General features: G+C 37.9%; 1 pseudogene; it reads right to left on the bottom strand.

Moving 5' to 3' along the window:
* Window positions 1-4,159: 4,159 nt before the first annotated feature.
* Window positions 4,160-4,785, bottom strand: LOC121138285 (annotated as a pseudogene).
* Window positions 4,786-4,794: the final 9 nt, after the last annotated feature.

Below are 4,794 nucleotides of genomic sequence, written 5' to 3'. Positions count from 1 at the left end.
ACAAATAGTATGAAATGTAAAAGATATTGTACAACAACAAACCGACTATAGAACTGAACTGCAGCATGGCTGTAGTTCTTCACAGACATTGAAAGGACACTTCTCAGCTTCATATGGAAACGAAACTTAACCTAAACAACACCAAGGATATCTAAGCCATTCAAGAATTTTGTTTTAAAAGAAGAACTGCTGAATATCTAGCCATTCCAAATTTTGATCTATATTAAAATGCTATAGTAATAAAAACAGCAAGGTATTGACAAAAAAAACCCACCAGAGATGTTGATCAATGGAATCCACTTGAAACCCAAAAAATAAATCCAGTCATCTGATTTGAGAAACATAATCCCAAACACAGCAGTGTAGAAATAAAAGCATCATGACCAAATGATGCTGATCACACTAGATGTCTTCATATAGAGGAATGCAAATTGATTCATATTTATCACCCTGCAAAAACCTCACCTCCTAATGGATCAAAGTCCTTAGTGTAAGACCCTATAATCTGAATCTGATAGAAGAAAAAGTGTGGGATAGCCATGTATATGTTGGCACAGGAAAAGACTTTCTCAATAGGACACACACAGGCACACCGCAATTAGTAAATAGAATCTCATGAAATTGGAAATCTTCTCTATGGCAAAAGACACCATCATGCTGAGACAGTTTACAGAGTGAGAAACAACCAACACCAGTTATACATGGGAGAGAGTGAGGGTTAGTACCTGGAATATATAAAGAACTACAAATTAGAAAAACAAGATACCAAGAAAACAAGTACCTCAAGTAAAAACAAGGAAGCATAAAACTAAACAGACTTCTTAAAAGATGAAACACAAATAACTGAAAAGTCAACAGGTATAGCCATTGGGGAAATGGAAATGGAAACTACTTTGAATTTCGACTTACTCATGTCAGATTGGCCAAAATCAGTGAATCAAATGACTTCACATGATAGTGAGAATGTCAGGAAGAAGGACATTTATTCATTGCAGGTGGGCGTGCAAACCTGAACCACCACTATGGAAATCACTGGAGGGGTTTCTCAGAAAGCTTAAAATGGATCTACCATAAGATCCAGCTATACTACTTTTCAGCATATACCCAAATGACTCTACATCTTACTACAGAAACATATGACATACTTTGTTATTCTATCTGTAATAGACAGAAATTGGAAAAAGATTAACTGACCAACAAGTAATGAACAGAAAAAGAAAATATGGTACATTTCTGCAATGGAATATTATTCAGCTGTCAAGAAAGGCAAAATTGTTGGGCGGTGGTGGCCCACACATTTAATTCCAGCACTTTGGAAGCAGAGGCAATAGGGTCTCTATGAGTTGAAGACCAGCTTGGTCTATAGGAGGTAGTTCCAGGACAGCCTCCAAAGCTACAGAGAAACGCTGCTTGAAAGAAAAAAAGGAAACAAACAAAAAAAACCTCAAAATTATGGAATTTTCAAGAAAATGGATGGAGCTAGAAATAATTATTCTGTGATTACCCAGAGAGAGAAAGATAAATATTGCATATTTCCTCTTATAGGTGGCTGTTAGCTTTTAAGTTTACATGTGTTTTTCAATCCAAATAACAGTAGTGGTCAGGTAGCTAATAAGGGACCAGAGTGGAGGAGGGGATCTTCAAAAGAAGGGAAAATGTAAAGTTCTGAAGTGTTAACAGAACACTAGAAGGCCTGAATAGGAACTGGTATGGGAAGGCAAGGTAAAGAGGGAATCGGGGGGGCAGGCCTGGAACTACTACAACAGGTATTTTGTAAGTCATAAGGAACTTGACTATGGTGGAAGCTTTCAAAATTGTATACTTAGTCTTTAACTTTAGGCTTGTTTTATTTTTTGTTTGTTGTTGTAGTTGTTCTCTGTGTGTGTGTGTGTCTCTCTGTGTGTGTGTGTCTGTGTGTGTGCGATAAGAGATACAGAGAGAGTGGGAACATAAATTTATGTGGGAAGAGAAGTAAAGAGGAACTGGGAGGAGTCAGGGGTGTGGAAAGAATATGACTGCAATATATTGTGGAAAATTTTAATAAAAATGAGTTTTTAAAAATTAATGAAATTATATTGTTTCTTGGAAAATGGGTGCACACTAAGATCACCATATTAAGCAAATTAAGACACAGAAAATAAGTATTCTATTTTCTTTCATTTATGAAAACTCTATTTTGTAAAGAATGGTAGAGCATTTTATAGGACATATATATATATATATATATATATATATATATATATAACACAGAAACAGGAAAAAAAACAAGGAAAATTGTAGCAGGAAGTAGAACACAGAAACTGAACAAAGGAATTTCAAAGTGAAAATGGTAATAGCATACTTAAAAGTAACTCTCTTTATGAACCCAAATGAGCTGTACAATAAATACTCACTAAGCGAAAATAAGGTTTTAGAGGGAAAAGACGCTAATGGGGAACCCTGGTTCCTCAATGTCCAGCCTGCCTGAAACACCCACATTCCCGTCCACTTGGGGTGCCAGAGTTGGACTGTCCTTATAACGAGCAAGTAAACAATGATGAATTCAGAGATAAAGAGAGGCAGAAAGCTTCACATGATTCGGTAAGCCACAGTTCTGAAAATGCAAGGGCTCTGAGGAATGGACTGATTTTGGTATCCTGCTTGCCACCCACTACCAGTGTGATGTTGGGGCCTGGGCTGCTGCCTAAAGCTATATCTGGGTCTGTGACAGACGAGTTTATGTTGCACAGCATGGTCCCATATTGCCACCAAGGCCAGGACCTCTACCCATGGTGGTGTCCATGGGCCATGCTGTCACCAGGGCCATGTGTATCTGAGGGGCCTGTGCTGCCACCTAGGGATTATGATGACATTGGGCCTGGGTTGCTGCCAGGAGCCAACAGCCAGGGCCCTTGTTGATGTCCAATGCTTCAGTAATCACTGCAAGCCTTGTGGATGATTGGTTCTGGTCAAACACATGAGTCCATGTTGCTCTCCAAGGACCATGCAGGAAACCTAAATCCAAATGGAGAGGCTTTCTAGCACAGCAATAGAAAAAGAAACTAAGACACAAGGTGGTAGAGAAGTGGACTGTTGCTGTGAAGAACCTAAGTGATTTTTTTTTTGGCCTCACTCTGTAATGGTTCTGGGCTGAAACATGCAAGACTTTTGTTCTTTGGACTATTAAAGCCTTCCCATACTGGAAGGAGAGTTTCAAGGGCAATTTAAGAGATATGAGAGACATGGAGACAATAGAGGACAGCTCATGAGGTTTCACAACAAAAGCTATCATGATATTTTGGCTGAGAATCTGCTTTCATTCTCTCCATACTCTTAGAGCCTGAAGGAAGCTAAATTTAAAGATAATAAACAGTTAATTTTGCAGAGCGCAATTCAAGACAGACAAGCATAGGCTGGATAGAGTGCTCAGTGTTTCACAAAACTGATGGCCCTTCCAGAGCATCTGCACTCAATTTCCAGCACCCACATACTTGCTCACAACATCTACAGCTTCAGTCCCAGGGGATCCAGTGTCCTTTTCTGGCCTCCATGGGCACCAGGCACACAAGTATTGTACAGGCCTACATTTAGGTATAACAAAAGTTTTCAAGTGATGTAAAAATGATCTGAAAACAATTCTAAAACACTAATAAAGTATATGTTATACCAAATGGAAAACCTGACACTATTTTTTTATTTGAAAGCATATATTAACAGTGACTAATCTCAGTTGTCTTTTTTTTTGACCAAGGATTTACATCTTGCAAACTTATAGATAAGATATAAGAGTATCAGCCATAGAGAGAATTTTTTATTTTGTCTCCACCTTAGGGTCAAATCTATCTGATGAGTTTATTTAGATGTTTTTCTTGCAAATACAGTCACTTATTTCCCTTTAAAGTCACTAATTTCCATTCAAAACTGACTGTTGATGGTAAGGAAAAATCAAAACACCAGCTTCCTTTTATTGTTTTGACAAATACTATGTTGGACATTAAAGTTTTCTTCACAAATTGACAGAAACGAAGGGAAGACGGACAGCATTGTTTTGTGGTGGTACCAGACTCTTAATACTTGATTTCATTTTGTTGTGCTGTCATCTTGATGGTATTCATAGAACAGCCTTCATATTAAATTAGTCATTCAATGTTTTCAAACTGCACCTGTGGTGTAATAAAGATTACAGCATTCCTGTGTTTGCTAAAGATATAAACAGGAAGTTGCAGAACAGTTATAAAGGGAAGCTTAAATGTTGCTATCAAATGCCATTACATTTTTCGCCTCGCTATTTTCAAAAGTAATGATTTCAGTTGTCCTACTGAAAGTTAGTTTTCCATCAGAGTCAAAGCATAACAAAGTTATTCTAAACATTTCATTTCATACTTGTTTTAAGAAAGCAGCATCATCACAGTCCTGATGACATTGCTTGAAAATGATATCACTGTTGGTAAAGATGATAAGTAAAGGAAAGCTAAATTTGCAACCTGACCACTTCCAGGAGTATGTGCCATCTCTGTTGATGGTCACTCCACATCTCATGCTGCATCTTTAAGTTCTTTTTCATTGATGGTTCTCGGCCCAATATTCCTGTGCTGCTGTGCATGAGGCAAACTCAGCCACTGTTGTTTATAAACAGGGACCAGCCACTCTAAAGGTATGAGGTGATCTTGCTCAAGAATAGTCATGGATGCCAGGTATCAGATGATATGCTGAAACCTGCTTCTTAAACACTGGTTGAAATATTAGCCCTGCTTCACTTTCAAAAAAAGTGATGTTGTCAATACATTCCATGTGCCTAGAAAGCCAGCTGTTGCC

Source organism: Mesocricetus auratus, unplaced genomic scaffold, assembly GCF_017639785.1.
Source record: "Mesocricetus auratus isolate SY011 unplaced genomic scaffold, BCM_Maur_2.0 contig_12714_pilon_obj, whole genome shotgun sequence".
Classification (NCBI taxonomy): domain Eukaryota; kingdom Metazoa; phylum Chordata; class Mammalia; order Rodentia; family Cricetidae; genus Mesocricetus; species Mesocricetus auratus.
This window is presented reverse-complemented; position numbering and strand designations above follow the sequence as displayed.